Source organism: Chiloscyllium plagiosum, unplaced genomic scaffold (assembly GCF_037043375.1).
Source record: "Chiloscyllium plagiosum isolate Xiang-an unplaced genomic scaffold, Cpla_swu_hap1 HiC_scaffold_28, whole genome shotgun sequence".
In the NCBI taxonomy this organism is placed as follows: domain Eukaryota; kingdom Metazoa; phylum Chordata; class Chondrichthyes; order Orectolobiformes; family Hemiscylliidae; genus Chiloscyllium; species Chiloscyllium plagiosum.
Window position 1 is genome coordinate 1,720,116 of NW_028270166.1, and position 27,704 is coordinate 1,747,819.

Genomic DNA, 27,704 nt, shown 5'->3' on the forward strand with positions numbered 1-27,704 from the left:
GGAGCGTCTTATCTTCCGACTGGGAACCCTCCAACCGCAGGGGATGAACTTGGACTTCACCAGTTTCTTCATCCCCCCTCCCCCCACCTTGTCTCAGCCGGATCCCTCCAGCCCGGCACCGCCTTCCTGACCTGCAGTCTTCTTCTTGACCTCTCCGCCTCCATCCTACTCCGACCTATCACCCTCACCTTGACCTCTTTCCACCTATCACATTTCCAACGCCCCTCCTCCAAGTCCCTCCTCCCTACCTTTTATCTTCTCCTGCTGAACACTCTCTGCTCATTCCTGAAGAAGGGCCTGTGCCCGAAACGTCGAATCTCCTGTTCCCTGGATGCTGCCTGACCTGCTGTGCTGTTCCAGCAATAAAGTTTCAACTTTGATCTCCAGCATCTGCAGACCTCACTTTCTCCTCCCAGTGTCTCAGGGACATCAGGCAGTATCTCAGGGACACCGAGCAGTGTCTCAGAGACATCGGGCAGTGACTCAGGGACATCAGTCAGTGTCTCAGGGACATCGGGCAGTGAATCAGGGACATCAGGCATTGTCTTAGGGTCATCGGGCAGCGACTCAGGGACATCGGGCAGTGACTCAGGGACATGGGGAAGTGTCTCAGGTGCATCGGGCAGTGACTCAGGGACGTTGGGCAATGTCTCAGGGACATGGGGCAGTGTCTCAGGGACATCAGGCAGTGACTCGGGCATCGGGCAGTATCTCAGGAACATTGGGCAGTGTTTCAGGGTCATCGGGCAGTGTCCCAAGGACATCAGGCAGTGACTCGGGCATCGGGCAGTGTCTCAGGGACATCGGGCAGTAATTCAGGGTCATCGGGCAATGTCTCTGGGTCATCGGGCAGTGTCTCAGAGAAATGGGGCAGTGTCTCAGGGACATCGGACAGTGACTCAGGGACATCGGGCAGTGTCTCAGGGTCATCGGACAGTGACTGAGGGACATCAGGCAGTATCTCAGGGACATTGGCTGTATCTCAGGGTCATCGGGCAGTGTCTCAGCGACATCGTGCAGTTACTCACAGGCATTGTGCAGTGACTCTGGGACATCGGGCAGTGCCTCAGGGATATCGGGCAATGCCTCTGGAGCATCGGGCAGTATCGCAGGGTCATCAGGCAGTGTCACAGGGACATCAGGCAGTATCTCAGGGACACCGAGCAGTGTCTCAGGGACATCGGGCAGTGTTTCAGGGACATCGGGCAGTGTCTCAGGGACATCGGGCAGTGTCTCAGGGACATCGGGCAGTATCTCAGGGACATCGGGCAGTGACTCAGGGACATCGGGCAGTGTCTCAGGGTCATCAGGCAGTGTCTTAGGGTCATCGGGCAACGACTCAGGGACATCGGGCAGTGACTCAGGGACATGGGGGAGTGTCTCAGGTGCATCGGGCAGTGACTCAGGGACATCGGGCAATGTCTCAGGGACATGGGGCAGTGTCTCAGGGACATCAGGCAGTGACTCGGGCATCGGGCAGTATCTCAGGGACATCGGGCAGTGTTTCAGGGTCATCGGTCAGTGTCTCAAGGACATCAGGCAGTGACTCGGGCATCGGGCAGTGTCTCAGGGACATCGGGCAGTAATTCAGGGTCATTGGGCAATGTCTCTGGGTCATCGAGCAGTGTCTCAGGGTCATCGGGCAGTGACTCAGGGACATTAGGCAGTGTCTCAGGGTCATCGGACAGTGACTCAGGGACATCGGGCAGTGTCTCAGGGTCATCCGACAGTGTCTCAGGGACATCGGGCAGTATATCAGGGTCATTGGGCAGTGACTCAGGGACATCAGGCAGTATCTCAGGGACGTGGGGCAGTGTCTCAAGGACATCAGGCAGTATCTCAGGGACATTGGGCGGTATCTCAGGGTCATCAGGCAGTTTCTCAGCGACATCGTGCAGTTACTCACGGGCATTGTGCAGTGACTCTGGGACATCGGGCAGTGTATCAGGGTCATCGGACAGTGAGTCAGGGGCATCGGGCAGTGTCTCAGGGACATCGGGCAGTGTCTCAGGGTCATCGGACAGTGACTCAGGGACATCGGGCAGTGTCTCAGGGTCATCCGACAGTGACTGAGGGACATCAGGCAGTATCTCAGGGACATTGGGCTGTATCTCAGGGTCATCAGGCAGTGTCTCAGCGACATCGTGCAGTTACTCACGGGCATTGTGCAGTGACTCTGGGACATCGGGCAGTGCCTCAGGGACATCGGGCAATGCCTCTGGAGCATCGGGCAGTATCGCAGGGTCATCAGGCAGTGTCACAGGGATATCGGGCAGTGCCTCCAGGATATCGGGCAGTGTCTCAGGAACATCGGGCAGTATCTCAGGGTCATCAGGCAGTGACTCGGACATCAGGCAGTGTCTCAGGGGCATCGGGCAGTGTCTCAGGGACATTGGGCAGTGTCTCAGGGGAATCGGGCAGTAACTCAGGGACATCAGGCAGTATTTCTGGGGCATCGGGCAGTATCACAGGGAAATCGGGCAGTGTCTCAGCGGAATCGGGCAGTGTCTCAGGGATATCGGGCAGTGTCGCAGGGACATCGGGCGGTGTCTCAGGAACATCGCTCAGTGTCTCAGGGACATCGGGCAGTGTCTCAGGGGCATTGGGCAGTGACTCAGGGACACCGGGCAGTATTTCTGGGGCATCGGGCAGTATCACAGGGATATCGGGCGGTGTCGCAGGGACATCAGGCATACCTCGACACGGTCCTGTCCCCATTAGTCCAAGAACTCCCCACCTACGTTCGTGACACCACCCACGCCCTCCACCTCCTCCAGGATTTCCGCTTCCCCGGTCCCCAATGCCTCATCTTCACCATGGACATCCAGTCCCTGTACACCTCCATCCCCCATCACGAAGGACTCAAAGCACTCCGCTTCTTCCTTTCCCGCCGTACCACCCAGTACCCTTCCACCGACACCCTCCTTCGACTGACCGAACTGGTCCTCACCCTGAACAACTTTTCTTTCCAATCCTCCCACTTTCTCCAAACAAAAGGAGTAGCCATGGGCACCCGCATGGGCCCCAGCTATGCCTGCCTCTTCGTAGGGTATGTGGAACAATCCATCTTCCGCAACTACACTGGCCCCATCCCCCATCTTTTCCTCCACTACATTGATGACTGTATCGGCATTACCTCGTGCTCCCACGAGGAGGTTGAACAGTTCATCCACTACACTAACACCTTCCACCCCGACCTCAAATTCACCTGGACAGTCTCGGACTCCTCCCTCCCCTTCCTAGACCTTTCTGTTTCTATCTCAGGCGACCGAATCAACACGGACATCTACTACAAACCAACCGACTCCCACAGCTACCTGGACTACACCTCCTCCCATCCTGCCCCCTGTAAAAACGCCATCCCATTCTCCCAATTCCTTCGTCTCCGCCGCATCTGCTCCCAGGAGGACCAGTTCAAAATACGTACAACACAGATGGCCTCCTTCTTCAAGGACCGCAATTTCCCCCCCGACGTAGTCGACGGTGCCCTCCACCGCATCTCCTCCACTTCCCGCTCCTCCGCCCTTGAGCCCCGCCCCTCCAACCGCCACCAGGACAGAACCCCACTGGTCCTCACCTACCACCCCACCAATCTCCATGTACAGCGCATCATCCGCCGTCACTTCCGCCACCTCCAAACGGACCCCACCACCAAGGATATATTTCCCTCCCCTCCCCTATCAGCTTTCCGTAGAGACCACTCCCTCCGCGACTCCCTTGTCAGATCCATACCCCCCACCGACCCAACCTCCACTCCCGGCACCTTCCCTTGCAACCGCAGGAGGTGCAACACTTGCGCCCACACCTCCCCCCTCACCTCCCTCCAAGGCCCCAAAGGAAACTTCCATATCCGCCACAGATTCACCTGCACCTCCACCCACATCATCTACTGCATCCGCTGCAGCCAGTGTGGCCTCCTCTATATTGGGGAGACAGGCCGCCTACTTGCGGAGCGATTCAGAGAGCACCTCTGGGCCACCCGGACGAACCAACCCAACCAACCTGTGGCACAGCATTTCAACTCCCCCTCCCACTCCACCGAGGATATGCAGGTCATTGGACTCATCCACCGCCAAACCACAACAACGCGACGGTCGGAGGAGGAGCGTCTTATCTTCCGACTGGGAACCCTCCAACCGCAGGGGATGAACTTGGACTTCACCAGTTTCTTCATCCCCCCTCCCCCCACCTTGTCTCAGCCGGATCCTTCCAGCCCGGCACCGCCTTCCTGACCTGCAGTCTTCTTCTTGACCTCTCCGCCTCCATCCTACTCCGACCTATCACCCTCACCTTGACCTCTTTCCACCTATCACATTTCCAACGCCCCTCCTCCAAGTCCCTCCTCCCTACCTTTTATCTTCTCCTGCTGAACACTCTCTGCTCATTCCTGAAGAAGGGCCTGTGCCCGAAACGTCGAATCTCCTGTTCCCTGGATGCTGCCTGACCTGCTGTGCTGTTCCAGCAATAAAGTTTCAACTTTGATCTCCAGCATCTGCAGACCTCACTTTCTCCTCCCAGTGTCTCAGGGACATCAGGCAGTATCTCAGGGACACCGAGCAGTGTCTCAGAGACATCGGGCAGTGACTCAGGGTCATCGGGCAGTGACTCAGGGACATCAGTCAGTATCTCAGGGACATCGGGCAGTGTCTCAGGGACATCAGGCATTGTCTTAGGGTCATCGGGCAGCGACTCAGGGACATCGGGCAGTGACTCAGGGACATGGGGAAGTGTCTCAGGTGCATCGGGCAGTGACTCAGGGACATTGGGCAATGTCTCAGGGACATGGGGCAGTGTCTCAGGGACATCAGGCAGTGACTCGGGCATCGGGCAGTATCTCAGGAACATTGGGCAGTGTTTCAGGGTCATCGGGCAGTGTCTCAAGGACATCAGGCAGTGACTCGGGCATCGGACAGTGTCTCAGGGACATCGGGCAGTAATTCAGGGTCATCGGGCAATGTCTCTGGGTCATCGGGCAGTGTCTCAGAGAAATGGGGCAGTGTCTCAGGGACATCGGACAGTGACTCAGGGACATCGGGCAGTGTCTCAGGGTCATCGGACAGTGATTCAGGGACATCAGGCAGTATCTCAGGGACATTGGGCTGTATCTCAGGGTCATCGGGCAGTGTCTCAGCAACATCGTGCAGTTACTCACAGGCATTGTGCAGTGACTCTGGGACATCGGGCAGTGCCTCAGGGACATCGGGCAGTGAATCAGGGACATCGGGCAGTGACTCAGGGACATCGGGCAATGACTCAGGGACATGGGGAAGTGTCTCAGGTGCATCGGGCAGTGACTCAGGGACATTGGGCAATGTCTCAGGGATATGGGGCAGTGTCTCAGGGACATCAGGCAGTGACTCGGGCATCGGGCAGTATCTCAGGAACATTGGGCAGTGTTTCAGGGTCATCGGGCAGTGTCTCAAGGACATCAGGCAGTGACTCGGGCATCGGGCAGTGTCTCAGGGACATCGGGCAGTAATTCAGGGTCATCGGGCAATGTCTCTGGGTCATCGGGCAGTGTCTCAGAGAAATGGGGCAGTGTCTCAGGGACATCGGACAGTGACTCAGGGACATCGGGCAGTGTCTCAGGGATATGGGGCAGTGTCTCAGGGACATCAGGCAGTGACTTGGGCATCGGGCAGTATCTCAGGAACATTGGGCAGTGTTTCAGGGTCATCGGGCAGTGTCTCAAGGACATCAGGCAGTGACTCGGGCATCGGGCAGTGTCTCAGGGACATCGGGCAGTAATTCAGGGTCATCGGGCAATGTCTCTGGGTCATCGGGCAGTGTCTCAGAGAAATGGGGCAGTGTCTCAGGGACATCGGACAGTGACTCAGGGACATCGGGCAGTGTCTCAGGGTCATCGGACAGTGACTGAGGGACATCAGGCAGTATCTCAGGGACATTGGGCTGTATCTCAGGGTCATCGGGCAGTGTCTCAGCGACATCGTGCAGTTACTCACAGGCATTGTGCAGTGACTCTGGGACATCGGGCAGTGCCTCAGGGACATCGGGCAATGCCTCTGGAGCATCGGGCAGTATCGCAGGGTCATCAGGCAGTGTCACATGGACATCAGGCAATATCTCAGGGACACCGAGCAGTGTCTCAGGGACATCGGGCAGTGACTCAGGGACATCGGGCATCAACTCAGGGTCATCGGGCAGTGTCTCAAGGACATCAGGCAGTGTCTCAGGGACATCGGGCAGTATCTCAGGGACATCGGGCAGTGACTCAGGGACATCGGGCAGTGTCTCAGGGTCATCAGGCAGTGTCTTAGGGTCATCGGGCAACGACTCAGGGACATCGGGCAGTGACTTAGGGACATGGGGGAGTGTCTCAGGTGCATCGGGCAGTGACTCAGGGACATCGGGCAATGTCTCAGGGACATGGGGCAGTGTCTCAGGGACATCAGGCAGTGACTCGGGCATCGCGCAGTATCTCAGGGACATCGGGCAGTGTTTCAGGGTCATCGGTCAGTGTCTCAAGGACATCAGGCAGTGACTCGGGCATCGGGCAGTGTCTCAGGGACATCGGGCAGTAATTCAGGGTCATTGGGCAATGTCTCTGGGTCATCGAGCAGTGTCTCAGGGTCATCGGGCAGTGACTCAGGGACATTAGGCAGTGTCTCAGGGTCATCGGACAGTGACTCAGGGACATCGGGCAGTGTTTCAGGGTCATCGGACAGTGTCTCAAGGACATCAGGCAGTGACTCGGGCATCGGGCAGTGTCTCAAGGACATCAGGCAGTGACTCGGGCATCGGGCAGTGTCTCAGGGACATCGGGCAGTAATTCAGGGTCATCGGGCAATGTCTCTGGGTGATCGGGCAGTGTCTCAGGGACATGAGGCAGTGTCTCAGGGACATTGGGCAGTAATTCAGCGATATCGAGCAGTGTCTCAGGGTCATCGGGCAGTATCTCAGGGTCATCGGGCAGTATATCAGGGACATTGGGCAGTGCCTCAGGGTCATCGGGCATTGTCTCATCGGCATCAGGCAGTATCTCAGGGTCATCGGGCATTGTTTCATCGACATCAGGCAGTATCTCCGGGCCATTGGGCAGTGACTCAGTGACATCGGGCAGTGTCTCAGGGTCATCGGGCAGTGTCTCAGGGACATCGGGCAGCGACTCAGGGACATCGGGCAGTGACTAAGGGACATGGGGCAGTGTCTCAGGTGCACCGGGCAGTGACTCCAGGACATGGGGCAGTGTCTCAGGGACATGGGGCAGTGACTCAAGGACATCAGGCAGGGACTCGGGCATCGGGCAATATATCAGGGACATTGGGCAGTGTTTCAGGGTCATGGGGCAGTGTCTCAGGGACATCGGACAGTGACTCAGCGACATCAGGCAGTATCTCAGGCCATGGGGCAGTGTCTCAGGGACATCAGGCAGTGTTTCAGGGACATTGGGCAGTATCTCATGGACACCGAGCAGTGTCTCAGGGACATCGGGCAGTGTCTCAGGGACATCGGGCAGTGTCTCAGGGTCATCGGACAGTGACTCAGGGACATCGGGCAGTGTCTCAGGGTCATCCGACAGTGACTGAGGGACATCAGGCAGTATCTCAGGGACATTGGGCTGTATCTCAGGGTCATCAGGCAGTGTCTCAGCGACATCGTGCAGTTACTCACGGGCATTGTGCAGTGACTCTGGGACATCGGGCAGTGCCTCAGGGACATCGGGCAATGCCTCTGGAGCATCGGGCAGTATCGCAGGGTCATCAGGCAGTGTCACATGGACATCAGGCAATATCTCAGGGACACCGAGCAGTGTCTCAGGGACATCGGGCAGTGACTCAGGGACATCGGGCATCAACTCAGGGTCATCGGGCAGTGTCTCAAGGACATCAGGCAGTGTCTCAGGGACATCGGGCAGTATCTCAGGGACATCGGGCAGTGACTCAGGGACATCGGGCAGTGTCTCAGGGTCATCAGGCAGTGTCTTAGGGTCATCGGGCAACGACTCAGGGACATCGGGCAGTGACTTAGGGACATGGGGGAGTGTCTCAGGTGCATCGGGCAGTGACTCAGGGACATCGGGCAATGTCTCAGGGACATGGGGCAGTGTCTCAGGGACATCAGGCAGTGACTCGGGCATCGCGCAGTATCTCAGGGACATCGGGCAGTGTTTCAGGGTCATCGGTCAGTGTCTCAAGGACATCAGGCAGTGACTCGGGCATCGGGCAGTGTCTCAGGGACATCGGGCAGTAATTCAGGGTCATTGGGCAATGTCTCTGGGTCATCGAGCAGTGTCTCAGGGTCATCGGGCAGTGACTCAGGGACATTAGGCAGTGTCTCAGGGTCATCGGACAGTGACTCAGGGACATCGGGCAGTGTCTCAGGGTCATCCGACAGTGTCTCAGGGACATCGGGCAGTATATCAGGGTCATTGGGCAGTGACTCAGGGACATCAGGCAGTATCTCAGGGACGTGGGGCAGTGTCTCAAGGACATCAGGCAGTATCTCAGGGACATTGGGCGGTATCTCAGGGTCATCAGGCAGTTTCTCAGCGACATCGTGCAGTTACTCACGGGCATTGTGCAGTGACTCTGGGACATCGGCAGTGTATCAGGGTCATCGGACAGTGAGTCAGGGGCATCGGGCAGTGTCTCAGGGACATCGGGCAGTGTCTCAGGGTCATCGGACAGTGACTCAGGGACATCGGGCAGTGTCTCAGGGTCATCCGACAGTGACTGAGGGACATCAGGCAGTATCTCAGGGACATTGGTCTGTATCTCAGGGTCATCAGGCTGTGTCTCAGCGACATCGTGCAGTCACTCACGGGCATTGTGCAGTGACTCTGGGACATCGGGCAGTGCCTCAGGGACATCGGGCAATGCCTCTGGAGCATCGGGCAGTATCGCAGGGTCATCAGGCAGTGTCACAGGGATATCGGGCAGTGCCTCCAGGACATCGGGCAGTGTCTCAGGAACATCGGGCAGTATCTCAGGGTCATCAGGCAGTGACTCGGACATCAGGCAGTGTCTCAGGGGCATCGGGCAGTGTCTCAGGGACATTGGGCAGTGTCTCAGGGGAATCGGGCAGTAACTTAGGGACATCAGGCAGTATCTCTGGGGCATCGGGCAGTATCACAGGGACATCGGGCAGTGTCTCATGGGAATCGGGCAGTGTCTCAGGGGCATCGGGCAGTGTCTCAGAAGAATCGGGCAGTGACTCAGGGACATTGGGCGGTGTCTCAGGGTCATTGGGCAGTGTCTCTGGGGAATAGGGCAGTGCCTCAGGGGCATCGGGCAGTGTCTCAGGGGAATCGGGCAGTGTTTCAGGGGCATCGGGCAGCGTCTCAGGGGAATCGGGCAGTGACTCAGGGACATCGGGTAGTATATCAGGGTCATCGGGCAGTGACTCAGGGACATCAGACAGTATCTCAGGGACATGGGGCAGTGTCTCAGGGATATCGGGCAGTGACTCAGGGACACCGAGCAGTGTATCAGGGTCATCGGGCAGTGTCTCAGGGTCATCGGACAGTGACTCATGGACATCAGGCAGTATCTCAGGACATGGGGCAGTGTCTCAAGGACATCGGGCTGTAATTCAGCGACATTGGGCAGTGTCTCAGGGTCATCAGGCAGTGACTCAGGGACATCAGGCAGTGACTCAGGGACACCGAGCAGTGTCTCAGGGTCATCGGGCAGTGAGTCAGGGGCATCGGGCAGTGACTCAGGGACATCAGGCAGTGACTCAGGGTCACCGAGCAGTGTCTCAGGGTCATCGGGCAGTGAGTCAGGGGCATCGGGCAGTGTCTGAGGGACATCAGGCAGTACCTCGGGGCATCAGGCAGTATCACAGGGTTATCGGGCAGTGTCTCAGGGGAATCGGGCAGTGTCTCAGGGGCATTGGGCAGTGTCTCAGGGTCATCGGGCTGTATCTCAGGGTCATCGGGCAGTGTCTCTGGGGTATCGGGCAGTGACTCAGGCATATCGGGCAGTGTCTCAGGGGCATCGGGCAGTATTTCTGGGGCATCGGGCAGTATCACAGGGAAATCGGGCAGTGTCTCAGGGGAATCGGGCAGTGTCTCAGGGGAATCGGGCAGTGACTCAGGGACATTGGGCAGTGTCTCAGGGGAATCAGGCAGTGTCTCAGGGGCATCGGGCAGTGTCTCAGGGGAATCGGGCAGTGACTCAGGGACATCGGGCAGTATTTCTGGGGCATCGGGCAGTATCACAGGGACATCGGGCAGTGTTTCTGGGACATCGGGCAGTGTCTCAGGGTCATCAGGCAGTGACTCAGGGACATCGGGCAGTGTCTCAGGGACATCGAGCGGTGTCTCAGGGTCATCGGGCTGTATCTCAGGTGCATCAGGAAGTGTCTCTGGGGTATCGGACTGTGTCACTGGGGCATCAGGCAGTGTCTCAGCGTCATCGGGCAGTGTCTCAAGGTCATCAGGCAGTGACTCGGGGATATCGTGCAGTGACTCTGGGACATCGGGCAGTGTCTCAGGGTCATCAGGCAGTATCTCAAGGTCAACAGGCAGTGACTCGGACATCAGGCAGTGTCTCAGGGACATCAGGCAGTGTCTCTCGGACATTGGACAGTATCTCAGGGACCTCGGGCAGTAACTCAGGGACATTGGGCAGTGTCTCAGGGACATCAGGCAGTGTCTCAGGGACATCGGGCAGTAACTCTGGGACATCGGGCAGTGTCTCAGGGTCATCAGGCAGTGTCTCAGGGACATCGGGCAGTGACTCTGGGACATCGGGCAGTGTCTCAGGGTCATCAGACAGTGTCTCAGGGACATCGGGCAGTGTCTCAGGGGAATCGGGCAGTGTCTCAGGGGCATTGGGCAGTGACTCAGGGACATCGGGCAGTATTTCTGGGGCTTCGGGCAGTATCACAGGGACATTGGGCAGTGTCTCAGGGACATCGGGCAGTGTCTCAGGGTCATCGGGCTGTATCTCAGGGTCATCGGGCAGTATCTCTGGGGTATCGGGCAGTGACTTAGGCATACCGGGCAGTGTCTCAGGGGCATCGGGCAGTATTTCTGGGGCATCGGGCAGTATCACAGGGACATCTGGCAGTGTCTCAGGGACATCGGGCAGTGTCTCAGGGGAATCGGGCAGTGTCTCAGGTGAATCGGGCAGTGTCTCAGGGACATCGGGCAGTGTCTCAGGGGAATCTGGCAGTGACTCTGGCATACCGGGCAGTGTCTCAGGGGCATCGGGCAGTATTTCAGGGGAATCAGGCAGTGTCTCAGGGGCATCGGGCAGTGTCTCAGGGGAATCGGGCAGTGACTCAGGGACATCGGGCAGTATTTCTGGGGCATCGGGGAGTATTACAGGGACATCGGGCAGTGTCTCTGGGACATCGGGCGGTGTCTCAGGGGCATCGGGCTGTATCTCAGGGTCATCGGGCAGTGACTCAGGCACATCAGGCAGTGACTCAGGGTCACCGAGCAGTGTCTCAGGGTCATCGGGCAGTGAGTCAGGGGCATCGGGCAGTGTCTGAGGGACATCAGGCAGTACCTCGGGGCATCAGGCAGTATCACAAGGTTATCGGGCAGTGTCTCAGGGGAATCGGGCTGTGTCTCAGGGGCATTGGGCAGTGACTCAGGGACACCGGGCAGTATTTCTGGGGCATCGGGCAGTATCACAGGGATATCGGGCAGTGTCTCAGGGGCATCGGGCAGTGTCTCAGGGCAATCGGGCAGTGACTCAGGGACATCGGGCAGTATTTCTGGGGCATCGGGCAGTATCACAGGGACATCGGGCAGTGTCTCAGGGTCATCGGGGTGTATCTCAGGTGCATCAGGCAGTGTCTCTGGGGTATCGGGCCGTGTCTCTTGGGCATCGGGCAGTGTCTCAGCATCATCGGGCTGTATCTCAGGGTCATCGGGCAGTGTCTCAGGGACATTGGGCTGTATCTCAGGGTCATCGGGCAGTGTCTCAGCGACATCGGGCAGTGAATCACGGGCATCGTGCAGTGACTCTGGGACTTCGGGCAATGCCTCTGGAGCATCGGGCAGTATCACAGGGACATCGGGCAGTATCTCAGGGTCATCAGGCAATGTCTCAGGAACATCGGGCAGTGTCTCAGGGACATTGGGCAGTATTTCAGGGGCATCAGGCAGTGTCTCAGGGGCATCGGGCAGTATCACAGGGACATCGGGCAGTGTCTCATGGGAATCGGGCAGTGTCTCAGGGGCATCGGGCAGTGTCTCAGAAGAATCGGGCAGTGACTCAGGGACATCGGGCGGTGTCTCAGGGTCATTGGGCAGTGTCTCTGGGGAATAGGGCAGTGCCTCAGGGGCATCGGGCAGTATCTCAGGGGAATCGGGCAGTGTTTCAGGGGCATCGGGCAGCGTCTCAGGGGAATCGGGCAGTGACTCAGGGACATCAGGCAGTATCTCAGGGACGTGGGGCAGTGTCTCAGGGATATCGGCAGTGACTCAGGGACACCGAGCAGTGTATCAGGGTCATCGGGCAGTGAGTCAGGGGCATCGGGCAGTATCTCAGGACATGGGGCGGTGACTCAGGGACACCGAGCAGTGTCTCAGGGTCATCGGGCAGTGAGTCAGGGGCATCGGGCAGTGTCTCAGGGACATCAGGCAGTGACTCAGGGACACCGAGCAGTGTCTCAGGGTCATCGGGCAGTGAGTCAGGGGCATCGGGCAGTGACTCAGGGACATCAGGCAGTGACTCAGGGTCACCGAGCAGTGTCTCAGGGTCATCGGGCAGTGAGTCAGGGGCATCGGGCAGTGTCTGAGGGACATCAGGCAGTACCTCGGGGCATCAGGCAGTATCACAAGGTTATCGGGCAGTGTCTCAGGGGAATCGGGCTGTGTCTCAGGGGCATTGGGCAGTGACTCAGGGACACCGGGCAGTATTTCTGGGGCATCGGGCAGTATCACAGGGATATCGGGCAGTGTCTCAGGGACATCGGGCGGTGTCTCATGGTCATCGGGCTGTATCTCAGGGTCATCGGGCAGTGTCTCTGGGGTATCGGGCAGTGACTCTGGGACATCGGGCAATGCCTCTGGAGCATCGGGCAGTATCACAGGGACATCGGGCAGTATCACAGGGAAATCGGGCAGTGTCTCAGGGGAATCGGGCAGTGTCTCAGGGACATTGGGCAGTATTTCAGGGGCATCAGGCAGTGTCTCAGGGGAATCGGGCGGTGTCTCAGGGTCATTGGGCTGTATCTCAGGGTCATCGGGAAGTGTCTCAGGGACATCGGGCAGTGACTCAGGGACATCGGGCAGTGTTTCAGGGTCATCGGACAGTGTCTCAAGGACATCAGGCAGTGACTCGGGCATCGGGCAGTGTCTCAAGGACATCAGGCAGTGACTCGGGCATCGGGCAGTGTCTCAGGGACATCGGGCAGTAATTCAGGGTCATCGGGCAATGTCTCTGGGTGATCGGGCAGTGTCTCAGGGACATGAGGCAGTGTCTCAGGGACATTGGGCAGTAATTCAGCGATATCGAGCAGTGTCTCAGGGTCATCGGGCAGTATCTCAGGGTCATCGGGCAGTATATCAGGGACATTGGGCAGTGCCTCAGGGTCATCGGGCATTGTCTCATCGGCATCAGGCAGTATCTCAGGGTCATCGGGCATTGTTTCATCGACATCAGGCAGTATCTCCGGGCCATTGGGCAGTGACTCAGTGACATCGGGCAGTGTCTCAGGGTCATCGGGCAGTGTCTCAGGGACATCGGGCAGCGACTCAGGGACATCGGGCAGTGACTAAGGGACATGGGGCAGTGTCTCAGGTGCACCGGGCAGTGACTCCAGGACATGGGGCAGTGTCTCAGGGACATGGGGCAGTGACTCAAGGACATCAGGCAGGGACTCGGGCATCGGGCAATATATCAGGGACATTGGGCAGTGTTTCAGGGTCATGGGGCAGTGTCTCAGGGACATCGGACAGTGACTCAGCGACATCAGGCAGTATCTCAGGCCATGGGGCAGTGTCTCAGGGACATCAGGCAGTGTTTCAGGGACATTGGGCAGTATCTCATGGACACCGAGCAGTGTCTCAGGGACATCGGGCAGTGTCTCAGGGACATCGGGCAGTGTCTCAGGGTCATCGGACAGTGACTCAGGGACATCGGGCAGTGTCTCAGGGTCATCCGACAGTGACTGAGGGACATCAGGCAGTATCTCAGGGACATTGGGCTGTATCTCAGGGTCATCAGGCAGTGTCTCAGCGACATCGTGCAGTTACTCACGGGCATTGTGCAGTGACTCTGGGACATCGGGCAGTGCCTCAGGGACATCGGGCAATGCCTCTGGAGCATCGGGCAGTATCGCAGGGTCATCAGGCAGTGTCACAGGGATATCGGGCAGTGTCTCCAGGACATCGGGCAGTGTCTCAGGAACATCGGGCAGTATCTCAGGGTCATCAGGCAGTGACTCGGACATCAGGCAGTGTCTCAGGGGCATCGGGCAGTGTCTCAGGGACATTGGGCAGTGTCTCAGGTGCACCGGGCAGTGACTCCAGGACATGGGGCAGTGTCTCAGGGACATGGGGCAGTGACTCAAGGACATCAGGCAGGGACTCGGGCATCGGGCAATATATCAGGGACATTGGGCAGTGTTTCAGGGTCATGGGGCAGTGTCTCAGGGACATCGGACAGTGACTCAGCGACATCAGGCAGTATCTCAGGACATGGGGCAGTGTCTCAGGGACATCAGGCAGTGTTTCAGGGACATTGGGCAGTATCTCATGGACACCGAGCAGTGTCTCAGGGACATCGGGCAGTGTCTCAGGGTCATCGGGCAGTGTCGCAAGGAGAGCAAGCAGTGACTCGGGCATTGGGCAGTATATCAGGGACATCGGGCAGTGACTCAGGGACATCGGGCAGTGTCTCAGGGTCATCGGGCAGTGACTCAGGGACATTAGGCAGTGTCTCAGGGTCATCGGGCTGTGATTCTAGGTCATCGGGCAGCGACTCAGGGACATCGGGCAGTATCTCAGGGACACCGAGCAGTGTCTCAGGGACATCGGGCAGTATCGCAGGGTCATCAGGCAGTGTCACAGGGATATCGGGCAGTGTCTCCAGGACATCGGGCAGTGTCTCAGGAACATCGGGCCGTATCTCAGGGTCATCAGGCAGTGACTCGGACATCAGGCAGTGTCTCAGGGGCATCGGGCAGTGTCTCAGGGACATTGGGCAGTGTCTCAGGGGAATCGGGCAGTAACTCAGGGACATCAGGCAGTATCTCTGGGGCATCGGGCAGTATCACAGGGACATCGGGCAGTGTCTCATGGGAATCGGGCAGTGTCTCAGGGGCATCGGGCAGTGTCTCAGAAGAATCGGGCAGTGACTCAGGGACATCGGGCGGTGTCTCAGGGTCATTGGGCAGTGTCTCTGGGGAATAGGGCAGTGCCTCAGGGGCATCGGGCAGTGTCTCAGGGGAATCGGGCAGTGTTTCAGGGGCATCGGGCAGCGTCTCAGGGGAATCGGGCAGTGACTCAGGGACATCGGGCAGTATATCAGGGTCATCGGGCAGTGACTCAGGGACATCAGACAGTATCTCAGGGACGTGGGGCAGTGTCTCAGGGATATCGGGCAGTGACTCAGGGACACCGAGCAGTGTATCAGGGTCATCGGGCAGTGAGTCAGGGGCATCGGGCAGTGTCTCAGGGTCATCGGACAGTGACACAGGGACATCAGGCAGTATCTCAGGACATGGGGCAGTGTCTCAAGAACATCGGGCTGTAATTCAGCGACATTGGGCAGTGTCTCAGGGTCATCAGGCAGTGACTCAGGGACATCAGGCAGTGACTCAGGGACACCGAGCAGTGTCTCAGGGACATCGGGCAGTATATCAGGGTCATTGGGCAGTGACTCAGGGACATCAGGCAGTATCTCAGGGACGTGGGGCAGTGTCTCAAGGACATCGGGCAGTGACTCAGGGACACCAAGCAGTGTATCAGGGTCATCGGGCAGTGAGTCAGGGGCATCGGGCAGTGTCTCAGGGACATCGGGCAGTGTCTCAGGGTCATCGGACAGTGACTCAGGGACATCGGGCAGTGTCTCAGGGTCATCCGACAGTGACTGAGGGACATCAGGCAGTATCTCAGGGACATTGGGCTGTATCTCAGGGTCATCAGGCAGTGTCTCAGCGACATCGTGCAGTTACTCACGGGCATTGTGCAGTGACTCTGGGACATCGGGCAGTGCCTCAGGGACATCGGGCAATGCCTCTGGAGCATCGGGCAGTATCGCAGGGTCATCAGGCAGTGTCACAGGGATATCGGGCAGTGTCTCCAGGACATCGGGCAGTGTCTCAGGAACATCGGGCAGTATCTCAGGGTCATCAGGCAGTGACTCGGACATCAGGCAGTGTCTTAGGAACATCGGGCAGTATCTCAGGGTCATCAGGCAGTGACTCGGACATCAGGCAGTGTCTCAGGGGCATCGGGCAGTGTCTCAGGGACATTGGGCAGTGTCTCAGGGCAATCGGGCAGTAACTCAGGGACATCATGCAGTATCTCTGGGGCATCGGGCAGTATCACAGGGACATCGGGCAGTGTCTCATGGGAATCGGGCAGTGTCTCAGGGGAATCGGGCAGTGTCTCTGAAGAATCGGGCAGTGACTCAGGGACATCGGGCGGTGTCTCAGGGTCATTGGGCAGTGTCTCTGGGGAATAGGGCAGTGCCTCAGGGGCATCGGGCAGTGTCTCAGGGGAATCGGGCAGTGTTTCAGGGGCATCGGGCAGCGTCTCAGGGGAATCGGGCAGTGACTCAGGGACATCGGGTAGTATATCAGGGTCATCGGGCAGTGACTCAGGGACATCAGACAGTATCTCAGGGACGTGGGGCAGTGTCTCAGGGATATCGGGCAGTGACTCAGGGACTCCGAGCAGTGTATCAGGGTCATCGGGCAGTGAGTCAGGGGCATCGGGCAGTGTCTCAGGGTCATCGGACAGTGACTCAGGGACATCAGGCAGTATCTCAGGACATGGGGCAGTGTCTCAAAGACATCGGGCTGTAATTCAGCGACATTGGGCAGTGTCTCAGGGTCATCAGGCAGTGACTCAGGGACATCAGGCAGTGACTCAGGGACACCGAGCAGTGTCTCAGGGTCATCGGGCAGTGAGTCAGGGGCATCGGGCAGTGTCTCAGGGACATCAGGCAGTGACTCAGGGTCACCGAGCAGTGTCTCAGGGTCATCGGGCAGTGAGTCAGGGGCATCGGGCAGTGTCTGAGGGACATCAGGCAGTACCTCGGGGCATCAGGCAGTATCACAGGGTTATCGGGCAGTGTCTCAGGGGAATCGGGCAGTGTCTCAGGGGCATTGGGCAGTGACTCAGGGACACCGGGCAGTATTTCTGGGGCATCGGGCAGTATCACAGGGATATCGGGCGGTGTCGCAGGGACATCGGGCGGTGTCTCAGGAACATCGCTCAGTGTCTCAGGGACATCAGGCAGTGACTCAGGGACACCGAGCAGTGTCTCAGGGTCATCGGGCAGTGAGTCAGGGGCATCGGGCAGTGTCTCAGGGACATCAGGCAGTGACTCAGGGTCACCGAGCAGTGTCTCAGGGTCATCGGGCAGTGTCTCAGGAACATCGCTCAGTGTCTCAGGGACATCAGGCAGTGACTCAGGGACACCGAGCAGTGTCTCAGGGTCATCGGGCAGTGAGTCAGGGGCATCGGGCAGTGTCTGAGGGACATCAGGCAGTACCTCGGGGCATCAGGCAGTATCACAGGGTTATCGGGCAGTGTCTCAGGGGAATCGGGCTGTATCTCAGGGGCATTGGGCAGTGACTCAGGGACACCGGGCAGTATTTCTGGGGCATCGGGCAGTATTTCTGGGACATCGGGCAGTGTCTCAGGGACATCGGGCAGTGTCTCAGGGGAATCGGGCAGTGTCTCACGGGAATCGGGCAGTGACTCAGGGACATCGGGCAGTGTCTCAGGGGAATCGGGCAGTGACTCAGGCATACCGGACAGTGTCTCAGGGGCATCGGGCAGTGTCTCAGGGGAATCAGGCAGTGTCTCAGGGGCATCGGGCAGTGTCTCAGGGGAATCGGGCAGTGACTCAGGAACATCGGGCAGTATTTCTGGGGCATCGGGCAGTATCACAGGGACATCGGGCAGTGTTTCTGGGACATCGGGCAGTGTCTCAGGGTCATCGGGGTGTATCTCAGGTGCATCAGGCAGTGTCTCTGGGGTATCGGGCCGTGTCTCTGGGGCATCGGGCAGTGTCTCAGCATCATCGGGCTGTATCTCAGGGTCATCGGGCAGCGTCTCAGGGACATTGGGCTGTATCTCAGGGTCATCGGGCAGTGTCTCAGCGACATCGGGCAGTGAATCATGGGCATCGTGCAGTGACTCTGGGACATCGGGCAATGCCTCTGGAGCATCGGGCAGTATCGCAGGTACATCGGGCAGTAACTCAGGGTCATCAGGCAGTGTCTCAGGAACATTGGGCAGTGTCTCAGGGACATTGGGCAGTATCTCAGGGGCATCAGGCAGTGTCTCAGGGGAATCGGGCGGTGTCTCAGGGTCATTGGGCTGTATCTCAGGGTCATCGGAAAGTGTCTCAGGGACATCGGGCAGTGACTCAGGGACATTGGGCAGTGTCTCAGGGACATCAGGCAGTGTCTCAGAGACATCGGGCAGTGACACAGGAACATCGGGCAGTATCTCAGGGACATCGGGCAGTGTCTCAGGGGAATCAGGCAATGTCTCAGGGTCATCGGGCAGTGACTCAGGGACATCAGGCGGTGTCTCAGGGTCATCAGGCAGTGACTCAGGGACATCGGGCAGTGTCTCAGGGACATCGAGCGGTGTCTCAGGGTCATCGGGCTGTATCACAGGTGCATCAGGAAGTGTCTCTGGGGTATCGGACTGTGTCACTGGGGCATCAGGCAGTGTCTCAGCGTCATCGGGCAGTGTCTCAAGGTCATCAGGCAGTGACTCAGGGATATCGTGCAGTGACTCTGGGACATCGGGCAGTGTCTCAGGGTCATCAGGCAGTATCTCAAGGTCAACAGGCAGTGACTCGGACATCAGGCAGTGTCTCAGGGACATCAGGCAGTGTCTCTCGGACATTGGACAGTATCTCAGGGACCTCGGGCAGTAACTCAGGGACATTGGGCAGTGTCTCAGGGACATCAGGCAGTGTCTCAGGGACATCGGGCAGTAACTCTGGGACATCGGGCAGTGTCTCAGGGTCATCAGGCAGTGTCTCAGGGACATCGGGCAGTATTTCTGGGGCTTCGGGCAGTATCACAGGGACATTGGGCAGTGTCTCAGGGATATCGGGCAGTGTCTCAGGGTCATCGGGCTGTATCTCAGGGTCATCGGGCAGTATCTCTGGGGTATCGGGCAGTGACTTAGGCATACCGGGCAGTGTCTCAGGGGCATCGGGCAGTATTTCTGGGGCATCGGGCAGTATCACAGGGACATCTGGCAGTGTCTCAGGGACATCGGGCAGTGTCTCAGGGGAATCGGGCAGTGTCTCAGGTGAATCGGGCAGTGTCTCAGGGACATCGGGCAGTGTCTCAGGGGAATCTGGCAGTGACTCTGGCATACCGGGCAGTGTCTCAGGGACATCGGGCAGTATTTCAGGGGAATCAGGCAGTGTCTCAGGGGCATCGGGCAGTGTCTCAGGGGAATCGGGCAGTGACTCAGGGACATCGGGCAGTATTTCTGGGGCATCGGGCAGTATGTCAGGGACATCGGGCAGTGTCTCTGGGACATCGGGCGGTGTCTCAGGGGCATCGGGCTGTATCTCAGGTGCTCCAGGCAGTGTCTCTGGGGTATCGGGCCGTGTCTCTGGGGCATCGGGCAGTGTCTCAGCATCATCGGGCTGTATCTCAGGGTCATCGGGCAGTGTCTCAGCGACATCGGGCAGTGAATCACGGGCATCGTGCAGTGACTCTGGACATCGGGCAATGCCTCTGGAGCATCGGGCAGTATCGCAGGGACATCGGGCAGTATTTCTGGGGCATCGGGCAGTATCACAGGGACATCGGGCAGTGTCTCAGGGTCATCAGGCAGTATCTCAGGGTAATCAGGCAGTGTCTCAGGAACATCGGGCAGTGTCTCAGGGACATTGGGCAGTATCTCAGGGGCATCAGGCAGTGTCTCAGGGTCATCGGGCAGTGTCTCAGGGACATCGGGCGGTGTCTCAGGGTCATCGGGCTGTATCTCAGGTGCATCAGGAAGTGTCTCTGGGGTATCGGACTGTGTCACTGGGGCATCAGGCAGTGTCTCAGCGTCATCGGGCAGTGTCTCAGGGTCATCAGGCAGTGACTTAGGGATATCGTGCAGTGACTCTGGGACATCGGGCAGTGTCTCAGGGTCATCAGGCAGTATCTCAAGGTCAACAGGCAGTGACTCGGTCATCAGGCAGTGTCTCAGGGACATCAGGCAGTGTCTCTCGGACATTGGGCAGTATCTCAGGGACATCGGGCAGTGACTCTGGGACATCAGGCAGTGTCTCAGGGACATCGGGCAGTGACTCTGGGACATCGGGCAGTATCGCAGGGTCATCAGGCAGTGTCTCAGGGACATCGGGCAGTGTCTCAGGGACATCGGGCAGTGTCTCAGGGACATTGGGCAGTATCTCAGGGGCATCAGGCAGTGTCTCAGGGTAATCGGGCAGTGTCTCTGGGACATTGGGCAGTATCTCAGGGTCATCAGGCAGTGTCTCAGGGTCATCGGGCAGTGTCTCAGGGACATTGGGCAGTGTCTCAGGGTCATCGGGCTGTATCTCAGGGTCATCGGGAAGTGTCTCAGGGACATCAGGCAGTGACTCAGGCATACCGGGCAGTGTCTCAGGGGCATCGGGCAGTGAATCACGGGCATCGTGCAGTGACTCTGGGACATCGGGCAGTGTCGCAGGGACATCGGGCAGTATCGCAGGGACATCGGGCAGTATTTCTGGGGCATCGGACAGTATCACAGGGACATCGGGCAGTGTCTCAGGGTCATCGTGCAGTATCTCAGGTGCATCAGGCAGTGTCTCTGGGGTATCGGGCCGTGTCTCTGGGGCATCAGGCAGTGTCTCATCGTCATCGGGCAGTGTCTCAGGGACATCGGGTAGTATCTCAGGGACATTCGGCTGTATCTCAGGGTCATTGGACAGTGTCTCAGCGACATCGGGCAGTGACTCAGGGACATCGTGCAGTGACTCTGGGATATCGGGCAATGCCCCTGGAGCAACGGGTAGTATCGCAGGGACATCGGGCAGTATCGCAGGGTCATCAGGCAGTGTCTCAGGGACATCGGGCAGTGTCTCAGGGACATCGGGCAGTGTCTCCAGGACACCGGGCAGTATCTGAAGGACATCGGGCAGTGTCTCCAGGACACCGGGCAGTATCTGAAGGACATCTGGCAGTGTCTCAGGAACATCGGGCAGTATCTCAGGGGCATCAGGCAGTGTCTCAGGGTCATCGGGCAGTGTCTCAGGGACATCGGGCAGTATTTCTGGGGCATCGGACAGTATCACAGGTGCATCAGGCAGTGACTCTGGGGTATCGGGCCGTGTCTCTGGGGCATCAGGCAGTGTCTCATCGTCATCGGGCAGTGTCTCAGGGACATCGGGCAGTATCTCAGGGACATTGGGCTGTATCTCAGGGTCATTGGACAGTGTCTCAGCGACATCGGGCAGTGACTCAGGGACATCGTGCAGTGACTCTGGGATATCGGGCAATGCCCCTGGAGCAACGGGTAGTATCGCAGGGACATCGGGCAGTATCGCAGGGTCATCAGGCAGTGTCTCAGGGTAATCGGGCAGTGTCTCAGGGACATCGGGCAGTGTCTCCAGGACACCGGGCAGTATCTGAAGGACATCTGGCAGTGTCTCAGGAACATCGGGCAGTATCTCAGGGGCATCAGGCAGTGTCTCAGGGTCATCGGGCAGTGTCTCAGGGACATCCGTCAGTGACTCCAGGACACCGGGCAGTATCTGAAGGACATCTGGCAGTGTCTGAGGAACATCGGGCAGTATCTCAGGGTCATCAGGCAGTGTCTCAGGGACATCGGGCAGTGTCTCAGGGACATCGGGCAGTGTCTCCAGGACACCGGGCAGTATCTGAAGGACATCTGGCAGTGTCTCAGGAACATCAGGCAGTATCTCAGGGGCATCTGGCAGTGTCTCAGGGTCATCGGGCAGTGTCTCAGGGACATCGGGCAGTGTCTCAGGGACATTGGGCAGTGTCTCAGGGACATCTGGCAGTGTCTCAGGGGAATCGGGCAGTGACTCAGGGACATCTGGCAGTATCTCTGGGGCATCGGGCAGTATCACAGGGACATCAGGCAGTATCTCTGGGGCATCGGGCAGTATCACAGGGACATCAGGCAGTGTCTCAGGGGAATCGGGCAGTGTCTCAGGGGAATCGGGCAGTGACTCAGGGACATCAGGCAGTATCTCAGGGGAATCGGGCAGTGTCTCAGGGACATCGGGCAGTGTCTCAGGGGAATCGGGCAGTGTCGCAGGGGCATCGGGCAGTGTCTCAGGGGAATCGGGCAGTGACTCAGGGACATCGGGCAGTATTTCTGGTGCATCGGGCAGTATCACAGGGACATCGGGCAGTGTCTCAGGGTCATCGGGCAGTGACTCAGGAACATCAAGCAGTGTCTCAGGGACATCCGCCAGTGACTCAGGAACATCGGGCAGTATCTCAGGGATATCGGGCAGTGTCTCAGGGTCATCGGGCAGTGTCTCAGGGACATTGGGCAGTGACTCAGGAACATCGTGCAGTGTCTCAGGGGAATCGGGCAGTGACTCAGGCATACCGGGCAGTGTCTCAGGGGCATCGGGCAGTGTCTCAGGGGAATCAGGCAGTGTCTCAGGGGCATCGGGCAGTGTCTCAGGGGAATCGGGCAGTGACTCAGGGACATCGGGCAGTATTTCTGGGGCATCGGGCAATATCACAGGGACATCGGGCAGTGTTTCTGGGACATCGGGCAGTGTCTCAGGGTCATCGGGGTGTATCTCAGGTGCATCAGGCAGTGTCTCTGGGGTATCGGGCCGTGTCTCTGGGGCATCAGGCAGTGTCTCAGCATCATCGGGCTGTATCTCAGGGTCATCGGGCAGCGTCTCAGGGACATTGGGCTGTATCTCAGGGTCATCGGGCAGTGTCTCAGCGACATCGGGCAGTGAATCATGGGCATCGTGCAGTGACTCTGGGACATCGGGCAATGCCTCTGGAGCATCGGGCAGTATCGCAGGGACATCGGGCAGTAACTCAGGGTCATCAGGCAGTGTCTCAGGAACATTGGGCTGTATCTCAGGAGCATCAGGCAGTGTCTCAGGGGAATCAGTCGGTGTCTCAGGGTCATTGGGCTGTATCTCAGGGTCATCGGGAAGTGTCTCAGGGACATCGGGCAGTGACTCAGGGACATTGGGCAGTGTCTCAGGGACATCAGGCAGTGTCTCAGGGACATCGGAAGTGACACAGGAACATCGGGCAGTATCGCAGGGACATCGGGCAGTATCGCAGGTACATCGGGCAGTATTTCTGGGGCATCGGACAGTATCACAGGGACATCGGGCAGTGTCTCAGGGTCATCGTGCAGTATCTCAGGTGCATCAGGCAGTGTCTCTGGGGTATCGGGCCGTGTCTCTGGGGCATCAGGCAGTGTCTCAGGGGAATCAGGCAGTATCTCAGGGACATCGGGCAGTGTCTCAGGGGAATCAGGCAGTGTCTCAGGGTCATCGGGCAGTGACTCAGGGATATCGGGCGGTGTCTCAGGGTCATCAGGCAGTGACTCAGGGACATCGGGCAGTGTCTCAGGGACATCGCGCGGTGTCTCAGGGACATTGGGCAGTATCTCAGGGGCATCAGGCAGTGTCTCAGGGTAATCGGGCAGTGTCTCTGGGACATTGGGCAGTATCTCAGGGTCATCAGGCAGTGTCTCAGGGTCATCGGGCAGTGTCTCAGGGACATTGGGCAGTGTCTTAGGGTCATCGGGCTGTATCTCAGGGTCATCGGGAAGTGTCTCAGGGACATCGGGCAGTGACTCAGGCATACCGGGCAGTGTCTCAGGGGCATCGGGCAGTGAATCACGGGCATCGTACAGTGACTCTGGGACATCGGGCAGTATCGCAGGGACATCGGGCAGTATCGCAGGGACATCGGGCAGTATTTCTGGGGCATCGGACAGTATCACAGGGACATCGGGCAGTGTCTCAGGGTCATCGTGCAGTATCTCAGGTGCATCAGGCAGTGTCTCTGGGGTATCGGGCCGTGTCTCTGGGGCATCAGGCAGTGTCTCATCGTCATCGGGCAGTGTCTCAGGGACATCGGGCAGTATCTCAGGGACATTGGGCTGTATCTCAGGGTCATTGGACAGTGTCTCAGCGACATCGGGCAGTGACTCAGGGACATCGTGCAGTGACTCTGGGATATCGGGCAATGCCCCTGGAGCAACGGGTAGTATCGCAGGGACATCGGGCAGTATCGCAGGGTCATCAGGCAGTGTCTCAGGGACATCGGGCAGTGTCTCAGGGACATCGGGCAGTGTCTCCAGGACACCGGGCAGTATCTGAAGGACATCTGGCAGTGTCTCAGGAACATCGGGCAGTATCTCAGGGGCATCAGGCAGTGTCTCAGGGTCATCGGGCAGTGTCTCAGGGAAATCCGTCAGTGTCTCCAGGACACCGGGCAGTATCTGAAGGACATCGGGCAGTGTCTCCAGGACACCGGGCAGTATCTGAAGGACATCTGGCAGTGTCTCAGGAACATCGGGCAGTATCTCAGGGGCATCAGGCAGTGTCTCAGGGTCATCGGGCAGTGTCTCAGGGACATCGGGCAGTGTCTCAGGGACATCGGGCAGTGTCTCAGGGGAATCGGGCAGTGACTCAGGGACATCAGGCAGTATCTCTGGGGCATCGGGCAGTATCACAGGGACATCAGGCAGTATCTCTGGGGCATCGGGCAGTATCACAGGGACATCAGGCAGTGTCTCAGGGGAATCGGGCAGTGTCTCAGGGACATTGAGCAGTGTCTCAGGGACATCGGGCAGTGTCTCAGGGGAATCGGGCAGTGACTCAGGGACATCAGGCAGTATCTCAGGGGAATCGGGCAGTGTCTCAGGGACATCGGGCAGTGTCTCAGGGGAATCGGGCAGTGTCGCAGGGGCATCGGGCAGTGTCTCAGGGGAATCGGGCAGTGACTCAGGGACATCGGGCAGTATTTCTGGGGCATCGGGCAGTATCACAGGGACATCGGGCAGTGTCTCAGGGTCATCGGGCAGTGACTCAGGAACATCAAGCAGTGTCTCAGGGACATCCGCCAGTGACTCAGGAACATCGGGCAGTATCTCAGGGATATCGGGCAGTGTCTCAGGGTCATCGGGCAGTGTCTCAGGGACATCGGGCAGTGACTCAGGAACATCGTGCAGTGTCTCAGGGGAATCGGGCAGTGACTCAGGCATACCGGGCAGTGTCTCAGGGGCATCGGGCAGTGTCTCAGGGGAATCAGGCAGTGTCTCAGGGGCATCGGGCAGTGTCTCAGGGGAATCGGGCAGTGACTCAGGGACATCGGGCAGTATTTCTGGGACATCGGGCAGTGTCTCAGGGTCATCGGGGTGTATCTCAGGTGCATCAGGCAGTGTCCCTGGGGTATCGGGCCGTGTCTCTGGGGCATCAGGCAGTGTCTCAGCATCATCGGGCTGTATCTCAGGGTCATCGGGCAGTGTCTCAGCGACATCGGGCAGTGAATCATGGGCATCGTGCAGTGACTCTGGGACATCGGGCAATGCCTCTGGAGCATCGGGCAGTATCGCAGGGACATCGGGCAGTAACTCAGGGTCATCAGGCAGTGTCTCAGGAACATTGGGCAGTGTCTCTGGGACATTGGGCAGTATCTCAGGAGCATCAGGCAGTGTCTCAGGGTCATCGGGCAGTGTCTCAGGGACATTGGGCAGTGTCTCAGGGTCATCGGGCTGTATCTCAGGGTCATCGGGAAGTGTCTCAGGGACATCGGGCAGTGACTCAGGCATACCGGGCAGTGTCTCAGGGGCATCGGGCAGTGAATCACGGGCATCGTGCAGTGACTCTGGGACATCGGGCAGTATCGCAGGGACATCGGGCAGTATCGCAGGGACATCGGGCAGTATTTCTGGGGCATCGGACAGTATCACAGGGACATCGGGCAGTGTCTCTGGGGTATCGGGCCGTGTCTCTGGGGCATCAGGCAGTGTCTCATCGTCATCGGGCAGTGTCTCAGGGACATCGGGCAGTATCTCAGGGACATTGGGCTGTATCTCAGGGTCATTGGACAGTGTCTCAGCGACATCGGGCAGTGACTCAGGGACATCGTGCAGTGACTCTGGGATATCGGGCAATGCCCCTGGAGCAACGGGTAGTATCGCAGGGACATCGGGCAGTATCGCAGGGTCATCAGGCAGTGTCTCAGGGACATCGGGCAGTGTCTCAGGGACATCGGGCAGTGTCTCCAGGACACCGGGCAGTATCTGAAGGACATCTGGCAGTGTCTCAGGAACATCGGGCAGTATCTCAGGGGCATCAGGCAGTGTCTCAGGGTCATCGGGCAGTGTCTCAGGGACATCCGTCAGTGTCTCCAGGACACCGGGCAGTATCTGAAGGACATCGGGCAGTGTCTCCAGGACACCGGGCAGTATCTGAAGGACATCTGGCAGTGTCTCAGGAACATCGGGCAGTATCTCAGGGGCATCAGGCAGTGTCTCAGGGTCTTCGGGCAGTGTCTCAGGGACATTGGGCAGTGTCTCAGGGACATCGGGCAGTGTCTCAGGGGAATCGGGCAGTGTCTCAGGGACATTGAGCAGTGTCTCAGGGACATCGGGCAGTGTCTCAGGGGAATCGGGCAGTGACTCAGGGACATCAGGCAGTATCTCAGGGGAATCGGGCAGTGTCTCAGGGACATCGGGCAGTGTCTCAGGGGAATCGGGCAGTGTCGCAGGGGCATCGGGCAGTGTCTCAGGGGAATCGGGCAGTGACTCAGGGACATCGGGCAGTATTTCTGGGGCATCGGGCAGTATCACAGGGACATCGGGCAGTGTCTCAGGGTCATCGGGCAGTGACTCAGGAACATCAAGCAGTGTCTCAGGGACATCCGCCAGTGACTCAGGAACATCGGGCAGTATCTCAGGGATATCGGGCAGTGTCTCAGGGTCATCGGGCAGTGTCTCAGGGACATTGGGCAGTGACTCAGGAACATCGTGCAGTGTCTCAGGGGCATCGGGCAGTGACTCAGGGGAATCAGGCAGTGTCTCAGGGGCATCGGGCAGTGTCTCAGGGGAATCGGGCAGTGACTCAGGGACATCGGGCAGTATTTCTGGGGCATCGGGCAGTATCACAGGGACATCGGGCAGTGTTTCTGGGACATCGGGCAGTGTCTCAGGGTCATCGGGGTGTATCTCAGGTGCATCAGGCAGTGTCTCTGGGGTATCGGGCCGTGTCTCTGGGGCATCAGGCAGTGTCTCAGCATCATCGGGCTGTATCTCAGGGTCATCGGGCAGTGTCTCAGCGACATCGGGCAGTGAATCATGGGCATCGTGCAGTGACTCTGGGACATCGGGCAATGCCTCTGGAGCATCGGGCAGTATCGCAGGGACATCGGGCAGTAACTCAGGGTCATCAGGCAGTGTCTCAGGAACATTGGGCAGTGTCTCAGGGACATTGGGCAGTATCTCAGGAGCATCAGGCAGTGTCTCAGGGGAATCAGTCGGTGTCTCAGGGTCATTGGGCTGTATCTCAGGGTCATCGGGAAGTGTCTCAGGGACATCGGGCAGTGACTCA